Source organism: Antechinus flavipes, chromosome 6 (genome assembly GCF_016432865.1).
Source record: "Antechinus flavipes isolate AdamAnt ecotype Samford, QLD, Australia chromosome 6, AdamAnt_v2, whole genome shotgun sequence".
In the NCBI taxonomy this organism is placed as follows: Eukaryota; Metazoa; Chordata; class Mammalia; order Dasyuromorphia; family Dasyuridae; genus Antechinus; species Antechinus flavipes.
In genome coordinates this window covers 130,662,918-130,676,635 of record NC_067403.1, presented here as the reverse complement: position 1 = coordinate 130,676,635, position 13,718 = coordinate 130,662,918, and the positions used below count along the sequence as shown (strand labels likewise).

The following is a 13,718-nucleotide window of genomic DNA, read 5'->3' as shown; positions in this document are numbered from 1 at the left end:
AGTGGCTGCCACTCCCTCACTGCCACATAAAAAGGGCCCTATTAGCAGATCAAAGAACCTGAAATTGGCCTTTCCTGTCAATGACTCTCTCTAGCAAGCTCACTGCCCCTCCCACTGATAATGCCCCTTCATCCTCTGCTGAGGTGCCCGCTGCAGGCACAGACATTCAGGATGGGTCAGATAGCGGGGAGGAGAATGACAATGAAGATGAAAATGAAAATGAGGAAAATGATCAGGCTGCACAAGGCGCCCCTCCAAGGGAGTTCCGTAAGCTTAATTTTAAAAACTTAAAAGACTTAAATGCCGCAGTCAAAGCCTACAGACCTAATGCTCCTTTTACCCTTTCGGCCCTTGAGGCCATGTCTCACTGCGGCTACCTGCTTCCCTCAGAATGGGTTTGTGTAGTTCAAGCAGTCTTGTCACGGGGCCAGTTTCTGACTTGGAAGACAGATTTTTTTGATCGCTGCCATCCATGGCCGCTGCTAACTTAAAACCTCCTCAGCTTTTCTTAGGGTTTGAGCTACTTCCCAACAAAGTCCTTTCCCAGAAACTCCAATTGCGAATGGGCTGTTTGCATACTCTTAATGATTTTCAGAAACTTCTCTGTGATATCAATTGACTCAGAACTTACCTAAAACTCACAACAGGGGAATTAAAACCTCTCTTTGACATCTTAAGAGGGGACCCCGATCCCCCCTCCCCGCACTCATTCACCCCTGAGGCACAAAAAGCCCTGACCATGGTAGAACATGCCATCGGGGAACAACACATAGGATATTATGCCCCTAATCAACCCTTCTGGCTTCTCATATTCCCTACTCCCTTTGCCCCCACAGGCTTGTCTGGCAACAAAAACCATTGTTTTGGGTCCATTTACCCGCACCTCCCTCCAAAATTCTACCCACATACCCTCACTTGGTTGCTATCCTCCTCCACCTCGGTAGGGGGGCCGCTTTGAAACTCTTTGGTAGGGACCCCAATCACATTGTTTCCCCCTACACAACCTCCCAAGTGCAATGGCTAGTTCAAAATGATGATGATTGGGCCACCAGCTCCATTTCTTTTCAGGGAACTATTGACAACCACTTCCCCTCTGACAAATCCCTCTTGCCCGAGCCTCATTTGGGAATAAACCTCCATGGCTTAGTCCCTGATGACCTATGGCAGATGGATGTCACCCACCACCCACCTTTTGGTAAACTAAAAGGACTCTGTTGCCTCTCTGGCTGAAGTAGTTCTGCAGAACAAAAGAGGCCTAGACCTACTATTTTTACAACAGGGAGGACTTTGTGCTACCCTAAAAGAAGAATGCTGTTTTTATACTGATAAGCTTGGCCTTGTAGAAAATAGTATACAAAAAATCAAAGAAAGCCTAGAAAAAAGAAAAAACAAGAGGGAACAACAAGAATCTTGGTATCAGAAGTGGTTTTCTACATCCCCCTGGCTTTCCACCCTCCTCCCTAGTCTTCTAGGACCCCTCGTAGGCATAGTGCTATTGCTTTCTTTTGGTCCATGGGCTTTTAACAAACTAACCAGCTTTGTTAAGTCACAGGTCGACTCGGCCCTGCAAAAACCTATTGCAATCCATTACCACAGTCTTGACACTCATGGATCTTGTGAGGATCCCCCATCCTCCACTGTTGCCCCTGAGGGCCTCCGGTTTTCTACCTTGGCCATCGAAATTGAGTCCCCGTGGTATTTAAGGGTGTGGAGGTGCCTCCGGGAGACACAATCTCATTCATAATTTTCGGGCTATTGCTGTGGAAGAGCCAATGACGGGAATATTGTGGCCCCATGATCCGGGAACATCATACCTTATGGCTGCAGGGACACCCAATGACAGGATTATTGTGGGTCCGTTCTCCAGATGCACACCCTGGCAGGTTTTTGCTGGGGTGCTGGGACGGATGCCGCCCACATAGCCTAAGACAGGGGCCCTGCCTTTTCCTGGTCCTGAGGGCCTGGTTATTTAGGTACTGGATATGGATACAAGCCACATAGCCTAAGACAGGCCTTCCACCAGCCCTTGATAAAAGTTTTTCTTCTCTTTATTTCTTTTCTCCTTTTGCCTTTGAAAAAAAAAGGGGGGGACATGTTGGAAGCCGAAGGCCCCCGCCCAGGTGCCTTTCTCATGGCCCCAGCCCAAGTGCCTTTCCCCACCCCTTGCTGCAACAGAATCGCACAGGTGGTCAAACAATCCTGAGAACTGCAACCTGGCAAAACAGTCTTGAGAATCAATCTTGAGTTGTCACCACACTATGTTCCTGCTCACTGGACCAGCTATAGCCCATGGTCTTTTCCCAGACCCTACCCTCCTTCTCTTTCCCATGCTTTTGCTATATAAGTTGTATCCTGAGAGCAATAAACTGAGACCTTGGCAACAATCAGCTTGGTCTCCCTCCTCTTTCTCGCCCATTTTTCCTCAGGCTGGATCCTCCTCGAACCCACATGAATAACTGAGTCTCGGTGGATGAGACACCAGGGGACTCTGCCCCCGAGGCAGGGGCAGAGTCACAGCAGCGAGTGGGAACGGACTATCAAGGGTTGGGGGAGGCACTGGACATTCTGATAAATAGGAAAGGTCTGGGGTCATGATGTCTAAAATAGATGGTCTTTCTCCTTATCTGAATCATGATGATTAGGAGGGGGGGTGTTATAGGATTGAGCAAAACAATTAGGAACTGAGGCAAAACAATTTAGGCAAACTGAGGCAGGACAATAAAAGGGAACTCTGGCACAACAGAAGATTCATCCTTATGAGCTCAAATGTGGCCTCAGACATTTACTAGCTGTGTTACCTTAGGCAAGTTATTTAAGCCTGTTTGCCTCAATTTCTTCATCTGTAAAATGAGCTGGAGAAGAAAATGGCAAACCACTCTAGCATCTTTGCCAAGAAAGCCTCAATTGGGATTAAGATTGGATGCAACTGAAATGACTGAATCTGTTGAGTTTTAGTCTTGTACAATAGATTACAAATATTATCTTATTTATCCATAAGACAACCTTGAAGTAGAAGTTCTATTTTTATCTCCATTTTATACATGAGGAAACTGAGGCATAAGTGATATTCCCAAAATCACATAGTAAGTGTCAAAGCTTGAATTTGAAATTAGGGCTTCCTGACTTTCAGGTCTCACTCTATCTACTACATCACCTACCTACCATACATGAAAAGCATAGTCCTTGTCCTAAAATATTACGTCTTACTAAGCCTTAATTCCATTCCATATAGAGATCAGTTGACAGAACAGGAATATGTTCAGTTTGGAGAGAGCATTCTTAGAAAAGATTTGATAGCTATTCAAATAACTGATGTGTTCTTATGTGAACAAAGATCAGGATTTATTTTATTTATTTTTTGGTGGAGCTCTGAAGTATAGAATTAGGAATTGGAGGTATAACTGACAAAGAAGGAAATTTATATTTGATATGAATACAAAATTTCCTGATTATTAGAGGTGTTCCAAAGCAAAATGGGCTTTTCTTAGGTTAGAAGGCTGAATAACTATTTATTGGGTATGTTGGAATGGGAATTTTTAATTTTGAGTTGGACTTGAAAGCCATCAAAATCCCTTACATATCTAAAAGTCTTTAGTTCCGGGATTCTGTGTACAGAAATTAGAATACAAGGAAAAGAGTGAGGTGAGGGGTAATAGAAAGAACCCATATATTTAAATATGTTAACTGCTCAAATTCATTTTAAAAATTGTAGAAAATAGATTTGGGGCTTTTGTGTTCGATTTTTCTGTAATTTATCATACTAGATCAGTGAGTCAAGAAACATTTATGTTCCAAACAATGTATTGTTAAGAATTTTAAAAAAGTTAAACAATGTTTGCCTTAAATGTGTTTGTTTTCCTGCAAGGGAGGGATACAAGGAGTATTAAAAATAGACAATGATTTTGGTGGGGAAGGTAGTCAAGATTCAAAGGACTGAACCAACATGTGGGGAAAACAGGAAACACTTCTTAAAAGAGTACTCACAGAGATAAACTGGAATCTGTTGCTGTATCGTTGTGCTTCATTTTAGCAAAGGAGACCTAAATGGAAATCCTCTATTCAGATTAATCCAGATTATTTTTAGTGATGTCTTGTCACAGCAAAACTGAATAGGGGCAGATCCAGTTTTCAATCATAAAAAGGATAAAACACCATGACAAAAACAATTACAATAAGAACAATGATGATAGTGACAGATAACATTTATATTCCAACCCATTTTAAAGGGTTGCAGAGATAAATTAGATATAAATACAGATATAGATTATTTAATCCTCATAATAACCCAGAAAGGTAGTTGCTATAAATATACTCATTGTGCAGATGAGGAGGGACTAAGTGACTAACCTAAGATTATGTAACTAATAGGTGTCTGAGGAAAAATTTAGAACTCATTTTTTTCTGACAACTTCAGCATTCTATCCATTTAGCCATGCTTTTACTTTGTTTTGTTTTCTTTTATTTCACTTTTCTTTTGTGAGGTTTCTTCTTTATTATGTCTTTTAGTTTCTTTTAATTTGATATACTTATAGAAGAGAGGAAAATAGAAGACACTTTAAGGAAATAAAAATACTAAAGGGAGGGAATTGTGAAAGCAGGCTATTGAAAGGTAAGGTGAATCAACTATCTTCATCATAATGAAAAGCATCTTTCTTGTAAGAGATAGAATTTAAGAACAGTAAACTTTACAAATGTGATGATATAGACTCTATTCTATAATGATTCATATTCTTATCTTTCCCACATTGTTTAGAAACTATTCCGCATTTGTATCTTCCCCACACTGTTTGAATCACAGGGGAAAAACTCCTAAATAGAGTTAACTTAAACCTTGCTACAAACCTTGATCTTAACCCTTAGTAATCCTCCCATGAAGTCTATAATGGAAGTCTCCTAGAGAGAAAATATTCAAAGGAAAGAAAGCATGGGAATAAGAGGAAACATGAGCTATGTATGTATGACTGGACAATCAGACCAGAAAAAGGATAGATAAATTTTGCATGATCGATTTTTAGTTAAAAGCTATCCTGATTCTATGAAGAAGTTATAAATTATACATTTTGGAAACTAGGAGAGCTAAAAGGCAATTTGATCTTTTGAACCTCTCTTCACTTGAAAGACAGTGTCTTAGCAAATTTTTTATTGATCACCCACATTTTTATGACCAAAAGGTCCATTGTTCATAAAACTTACTGGTTGGAATCTTTACAAACTGTTAACTCATTTAATAATTATCTAATTTAGCATGGTTCGGTATGATTGATCTGATCCTACAAGGAGATGTTATGGGCCAGAAGAAACAAGGTACTAAGTGGAACTGAGAAACAATGCTTGTGTTCACACCTTTACTCACTAGAATTCACACCTCCCTTGAAGCTCTTAGGGCCAGAGAGCACTCTGGGAGGAAACCCATAATCCCACTCTAGTATCCCACAATCTCACTCTTGGAGAAGGAGCATAAACAGAGCTTCAGGGAGCCAGTCAAGTTAGTTACTTTGGAACATTGCCAGGGGTCAGAGAGGAGCACTCTGGGAGATTGAGAGCCACAAACTCTCTCTGGGAGGCAAGACAGATTCATTTCCTACTTTAACCTTGGTCTTGGCTGGAGGCTGAAGAAAGCAGAGGCAGAAGCAAAGGACAAAGCTGCAAGAGCTCTTGGAACCAAGGAGAGAGAGAGGCCTCTAAGAAAACTAACTGGGTTGTATTGGAGACAATAAAAGATCAGAACTTTTAGCACCTGGCTGCATTTGAATGATTATTACTTTTAACTGAAACTAAGGCTGCTTCCTGAAAACCTCCCCGGAAACCTGCTCTCAGAGAGAACCATCTTATATTTTAAAGAAGAAGAACACCACACTTACTTTGAGTTTTTTATTCTTATGCTTTATTCTAGCACACTAGATTTTACAGTTATAGTGCCACAGGGATACTTCTAACAATTCCAGGATAGAAAAGATATCAGGTCTTTAGAAGCATCTATGAAAACAGCAGCACAAAATTCCTGAAGCTTGGTACAGTGCATCCTCTTCCTTGGAAACAGAGCTCTACTTTTTCAAAGAGTTAAAACCTGAGTAATAGGGTAGGAAAATGAGTAGACAGCAAAAAATGTTTTCAATTATAGAAAGTTACTATGGTGACTAGGAAGATAAAAATGCATGCCCAGGAGAAGATAACAACGTCAAAGCACTTACATCCAAAGCCTCCAAGAAAAATAAGAATTGAATTGAAGCCATGGAAGAGTTCAAAATTTTGAAAATCAAGTAATAAGATAGAAAAAAATATGAAGAGAATTGAGAGTGCTGCAAAAGGAAACAGAAAAAGCTAATGAGGAGAATACTTTAAAAGGCAAAAATGATCGAATGGAAAAGGAAGTACAAAATCTCACTGAGGAAAATAATTAGAATTATTTAAAAATTAGAATTAAGCAAATAGAAACTAATGACTTTATGAGAAATCAAGGTAAAATAAAGCAAAACAAAAAAAGTGAAATATCTCATTAGAACATCAACTGACCTTGAAAATAAATCCAGGAGAGATAATTTAAAAATTATTGGTCTACCTGAAAGTCATGATCAAAAAAAAGACCTTGGACATCTTTGAAGAAATTATCAAGGAAAATTTTCCTGATATTCTAGAACCAGAGGGTAAAATAGAAATAGAAAGAATCTACCAATCACCTCCTGAAAGAGATTCCAAGATGAAAATTTCAAGGAATTTTATAGCCAAATTCTGGAACTCCCATGTCAAGGAGAAAATATTGCGAGTATCAAGAAAAAAACAATTCAAGTACACTGGAGAAACAGTCAGGATAACACAAGATTTAGCAGCTTCTACATTAAATGACCAGAGGACTTAGCATATGATATTCCAGAGAACAGTGGAGCTAGGATTACAACAAGAATCACCTACCCAGTAAAACTGAGTATAATTCTTCAAGGGAAAATGTGTATATTCAATGAAATAAAGGATTTTCAGGCATTTGTGATGGAAAGACCAGAGCTGAATGAAAAATATGACTTTCAAACAGAGGACTCACAAGAAGCCTAAGAAAGTAATCAGGAAAGTAATATCATAAGGGACTTAATAAGGTTTAAATATTTACTTTCCTACATGGGAGGGTGATGCCTCTAACTCATTAGAACTCTCTCATTATTGTGGTAGTTTGAAGGAATATATATAGACAGAGGGCACAGGTATGAATATGAAGGGATAATATCAAATTTTAAAATGATGAAATTAAGACATGAAAGAGGAATATACTGAGAGAAAAAGAAATGAAAAAGTTGAATGGTGTAAATTATATGTCATAAAAAAGGAGCAAGAAAAAGCTTACAGTAAAGGGAAAGAGGGAAGGAAAGGGAGACTGAATGAACCTTCCTTTCATCAGAATTGGCTCAAAGACGAAATAATGTACACACTCAATATGGGTATAGAAATCTACCTTATCTGGTAGGAAAATAAGAGGAGAATTGGATGGGAGAAGGGGTAGAGTAGTGAAAGAGAGGACATATTGTGAAAGTCAGTAGCAAAACACTTTTCAGGATGAAAAGGTGAAAGGAGAAAGAGAATAGAATAAATGGGGAGAAATATAGTTAGCAATAGTAAGTGTAAAAAGAATTTTGAAGCAAATTTCTCTGATAAGACCTATTTTCAAATAACTGAGAAAACTGAGTCAAATATATATTGTGGTAGTATATATATATATATATATATTATATATATATATATATATTATATATATATATATATATATATATATAAAGAGCCCATGCCCCAATTGATAAATGATCAAAAGACATCATCTATGCTCAAAGGACTATAAATTCATGCATATCCTTTGACATAACAATACCACTACTAGGCATGAATGTCAAAAGAGATTTTAAAATTTTAAAAAGGAAAAGGATCTATATGTACAAAAATATTTGTAGCAGTTTTCTTCTTAGGACAAAAAAAATTGGAAATTGAGAGGATATCCATCAATTGATAAATGGCTCAAATAAATGTGGTATGTGATTGTCATGGAATATTATTGTTCTATGGGAAATGATGAGAAGGTTGCTCTCGGGAAAAAAAAAACTGGAAAGTCCTCCATGAACTCAAAGTGAAATATACAAATATACAAAGTAATAGCAATGTTCTGGGGTGAACAGCTGTAATTGACTGCTATTCTCACCAGTAAAATGATCCACAACTACTCTGAAAGACTTATGATGAAAAATCTTCTCTATAACCAGAGAAGAAAGAAGAAACTGATTTTTTTTCTAAATTCAGATTGAAGCAATCTCTCTCTCTCTCCCTTGCACTCTCTTTCTACTCTCTCTCCCTCTACTTACTCTCTCTCTCTCTCTCTTTCTCTCTCTCTCCTTCTCTCTCTCTCTCTCTCTCCCTCTCTTCTCTCCTCTCCTCCCTCTCCCTTTTCTTCTCCCTCTCCCTGTCTTTCTCACTGAGCCACTTAGCCTCACTTTGATCTAGTTTCTTCTTTCTTCTCTGGTTATGGAGAAGATTTTTCATCATAAAGATGAATAGAATGACCTTACCTATTTCTGTTCTTCTGCTTACTTGGACATCACACCTTTAAGGTGCTTCTACAAATAAGATCAGTTATTGTTCTGCAAAAATATTGACTCTGGAAGGTCCCCTTAAACTCATTCCCATCATTGTATAAATCCTAAGCCCATTCCTGTCATTATATGCATCCTGCTACTATTGTTTACATCCCAAACCCATTCCCATTATTGTGTGCATCGGGTTATTATTTTATGCTGTGAAAAATATATCTACATATATATTTAATATAGCAGCTGCCTGATGACCTAACTGCATTCTTTTTGTTTCTATATCACCTGCTTATAATCCTACATAAACACTGTTTCTCATGAGCAGAACCAGGAGATCATTATATACTTCAACAACGATACTGTATGAGGATGTATTCTGATGGAAGTGGATTTCTTTGACAAAGAGACCTAACTCAGTTTCAATTGATAAATGATGGACAGAAGCAGCTACACCCAAAGAAAGAACACTGGGAAATGAATGTGACCTTTTTGCATTTTTGTTTTTCTTCCCGGGTTATTTTTACCTTCTGAATCCAATTCTCCCTGTGCAATAAGAGAACTGTTCAGTTCTGCAAACATATACTGTATCTAGGATATACTGCAACATATCTAACATATATAGGACTGTTTGCCATCTAGGGGAGGAAGTAGAGGGAGGGAGGGGAAAAAATCGGAACAGAAGCGAGTGCAAGGGATAATGTTGTAAAAAAATTACCCTGGCATGGATTCTGTCAATATAAAGTTATTATAAAATTAAATTAAATTTTAAAAAAACACTGTTTCTCAGTCACTCTATACCAGATGATTTTTTTGAACATGAGTTCGATTCAGTCAGCTAGCCTAAATTCTCCACAATTAAAAAATCAAAAACCAATCTCTGTCTTACCTCAATTTCTCTGGCATTACTCTCCTCTCTTTTAGTCAATTTAATTTTTGAGGGTTTTTTATTAGGGTGAGAGATTTATATTTTCTTGTATAATATGACTTTTATGGGGAGGAAAAAAAAACTCCAAATGGAGTCACAAAAAGTTAGACATGACTGGAACAGCTGAACAAAAACAGTGAGAAAGGCATTAGGCAGAAGTGAGGAAAGAGGACATAACAAGAATAGAAGCAACCATTGAAAATGTCTGAACCCATTTTTTGGAGTATCTTTTTATGGAGCAGCCAGAAGGTAAGTATTACTGTATTATTTAAGAAGTTCAGAATGAGGAATAAAATATAATAATATTGTTCATATTTAATATTAATATAATAATATTTGATATTTTAATGTTAAAGTGATTATGTTACTTTAACTGAATCCCAGAAATTTGGGGGTGTTGTTTCATTATGTATGGTTTCATCATCATTTTCTTTTACAAAGTTATTTCTGTGATTTGCTTTTTGACTCAGTTATGATTTAATATGTCAATTTAAGTTTCCATTGAATCTGTATATTTTCTTTGTGGTCCCTGAATTAATTTCTGTTCTTATTTCATTATGTAATAAAAAGACATATTATTTCTGTCTTTTTACAATTGTTTACAGTATCTTTGTGTCCTAGGTGTTTTTTTAGAAGTGTGATATGTTGCAGAGAAATGTGCATATTTGTTTGCTGTCCCATTCAGATACGATAAATCTTTTAACTTTAGTTTTTCTAGAAATTTGCTTATCTCTCCTATATCATTTCATTCTAAATTTCTCCCTCCTTTTTTCTTTGTTGCTCATGTAGATTCACCTTCCTCTCTCCCCCTTCAACAAGTTCTGTTCGTTAGTTGTTGTTTTTCTTTTTTATTTCATCTATTTTCTTCTCCTTTCCAAAAATGATTTTGCTCATTCTCTTCATTGTCCATCTTCTCTTTCTGTTTTACCTAGATTCTCATTCTCTAATTCATAATCTCTCTACATATCTAGTCTCTCTTTTCTTTATATATTTCATAGAATAAAAACATTCAAAGTTTCTAAGTCTATTCTTCAGGTTCTTTCTGTCACTGCCTTGTGATAGGACTAATCCTATGGATTCCCCTTTTCCAAAATGTCTTATTTTCAGAATAATGTATCATTGCAGAAAGAGAGCACTGTTCCATTATAGAGAACATCCCCTTCTGATCTACACTCTCCCATGTTGACCTTTTATTCTTATTCCATATTCTTCTGAAAATCTCATTCTTGTGTCCATGGACATCTAGTTCTTCAAGTGCTAGTTGCCCCAAGGGTGGCAACTCTCCCAATGAACAAAACAAGTATATTTTTCAGGCACTAAATTTCTGACCTCAGAGTGAGGACCTCATCTTTCTTCACCAGCAAAAATATTCATCAGTGGAATTCACTCTCTAAAGTAAGGCTTACTTCCTCTTTCAATTTTTCAATCTTTCCATCCTCCTCACCTATTCCCTATATTTAATGTTCTCTAAAATATAATGTTCTCTGGGAGCAGGTTTCTTGGGAGGACTTCTAGAAGCAGCCTTCCTTTCAGTTCAAAGTAATAATCACCTCAAATGTAGCCAGGAGTTAAAGTCCAAATCCTTTATAGTTTCCTTCCAAATAGCCCAGTTAGTTTTCTTGGAAGTCTATTTCTCTCCTTGGTTCCGAGAGCTCTTACCGCTAGTCCTTTGCCTCTGCCAGCTTCAGCCTCTAGCTCTCTCTCTGAATCCAAAGCCTTCAGCCAGCACAAAGGTGGAATATGGAATGAATTGACTCTTCCTCCGAGAGAGTGGGCTTGTGGGCTTCTGACTTGTGAATCTCCCAGTCTCTAGTGGGCTGGTCCTTTAGTGGGCTTCTCCTTATATGCTCTCTTAAAGGTGTGAATTCTCTTAAAGGTGTGAGCTCTAATGTGTGAACTCTCTAATGTGTGAACTCTTAAAGGTGTGAACTAAGTACATAAGCATTGTCTCTATCAATTCCGGTGACTTAGCACCTTGTTTCAAGTTCTGGCCCATAATACTTATATGTTATTTTATGTCTGAGACCACAGAGCTCAGTCTCAATCCTTATTTTCCTCGACCTCTCTCCAGTCTTTGATACCATTGATCTCTCTCTCTTCCATGATATTCTCTTCTTTCTAGTTTTTCAGAACATGAATTTCACCCAGCTTTCCTCCTATTTATCCAACCACTTCTTTTCTGTCTTCTTTGCTGGTTCTTCCTCCAGATTGCATCCTGTAATTATAGATGTCCTTCAGGGTTCTATCCTTGATCCTCTTCTCTTTTCTCTCTGCATTATCTTACCTCGTGATTTCATTAACTATTATAGATTTAATCACCATCTCTGTGTTGATGCTTCTCACATTCACCTTTCTTGTCCTAATCTCTCTGCTGACTGTTGTACCACAGTTTCCTTCTAATTGTCCTGCATCAGTTTCCCTTAAACTGTTCTGCCTCAGTCCCTAATTGTTCTGCCTCAATCCTTCTGGTTGAAACACCACCCTTCTCTCCTGATCAATAGAAATGATATAATTTAGGGCTGGCTATGCTAGGATTATAAACTGTAAGTGTTAAATCCAGATAAGGAGAAAGACCTTCTATTTTAGACATCATGACTCCAGACCTTCCTTACTTATCAGAATGTCAAGTGTCTCCCCCAACCCTGTCAGAACCGGATTGATAGTCTGTTCCCATTCTCAGTGCTCTGACTCCACCCCTGCCTTGGTATCCCGATTGCTTGGAGATTCATATATACATATTTCATGGGAACCTCACATTTGTGGCTGGATTCTTGGAGAGGATAGTCTCATTCAGCCCTGGTAGCAAACCATGGATCCATTTGATCCCAGCACAATCTCTCCCTCTCAAATAAAATATTAAAAATCCTCTAATCTCTATTTTGCCTCGGTTTCTCTGGCCTTACACTGACCTCATCTTACATCTCTGCTGACTTATCTGACTTGTCACAACTAAAAACTAAAAACCATCTGCAAGAAGTCTTCTTTAACTTCTCTTAATTCTTGTTCTTTTCCTCTTTAAATTATTTCCTATTTCTCCTATGCATGGATTGCTTTGTATATATTAGTTTGCATATTGTCTTCCTCAGTTTGCTCTTTTTTAATATATATATACTTAAGCTTGTAGCAGAATAACTGGCACATAATAGGTATTTAATGAATATGAATGGAATTGAATTTAAAATTTATGATCTTTGATAAGACCTTGGTGTATTACTCTCTTATTCCTATTACTTTTCTTCTACCCTTTTCCAAATACTTTCCCATTGTGAGAAATGCTGCAAAGTTGGGTTTCCACAGTGTTGCAAGCTTTGAGGTAGTGTGGGATAGTGGCTACCACTAACCAAGAGATTTCAGAAATTTTCAGTTTAAGGAAGGTTAGGATTCACAGAACAATTAAGTAATCAATAGAAACCTGGATCAAACAAGGAAGTGGGTGCTAGGAAGACAGAGGTGGATTCAGCCAATCAGAAACAGTATTATGGTTTTGAGAAAACCACAGATTTAAGATAATAGCCTATCCAGCCCAAGCTAGTTGGGGTTAATGACAGGACTTGACCAAATCACTACTGTGCCTGCTTAATAGGATAATTAAATATTAAACAACACACTCCAGTGGAGGAGTTTTCTGCCATCTTTGAACATGTGATGTATGATTAGGGGGGTGTATTTTATACATATTAAGAGGAAACATATAGTGGGCATATTAGAAAGACTGTAACCAGGATGATAAAATAGACCAATATACTCTTTGAAGGGAGGGGCTGCGTCACATGAGTAAGTATGAAGGTTCCCCCACTTCTATACTTAGTGCTCCCTCTTCCCAAAGAGTAGAACCTGTTTCTGGCTAGAAATGTTAAGAAGATTCCTTAAGATTCTTCTTTAATAAATTTTCCTCAATATCTGATTTTTAATGCAGTCCCACGGAAACAGCATTCTCCTGAAGGCAGAAGATTGCAAAATTCAATTCACGGTACCTTTTATCAATCTTTGTCACTGTTTGTACAGTACACCAGATTTCTTTCCTTGTCTCTGTGTACTTTTAGGAAAAAAAAGTCTCTCACAGGTTTTTCTGTGGTTACTCCTTTGCTGTTGCCCATATTTATTTATTTGTCTTGTTTGAGGCTATTTAGGAAGCAAACTATCTCTTTGGTTCTGGTTTTCTTTCTCTCTTAGTAGAGCTGTCCCACTGGGGACCCAACTTAAAACTGATTAGTTGGGCAACAAGAAGATTT

The 13,718-nt window shown here is 37.7% G+C and overlaps 1 long non-coding RNA gene across 1 annotated transcript in view; it reads left to right on the top strand.

Moving 5' to 3' along the window:
• Positions 1-2,389, top strand: part of LOC127541854 (uncharacterized) — a 153,243-nt gene extending 150,854 nt beyond the window's left edge. Inside the window, exon 4 of the long non-coding RNA XR_007948489.1 lies at positions 2,085-2,389. This is a non-coding gene — a long non-coding RNA (uncharacterized LOC127541854). The remainder of the gene's footprint in view (positions 1-2,084) is intronic.
• The last annotated feature ends 11,329 nt before the right edge of the window (positions 2,390-13,718 follow it).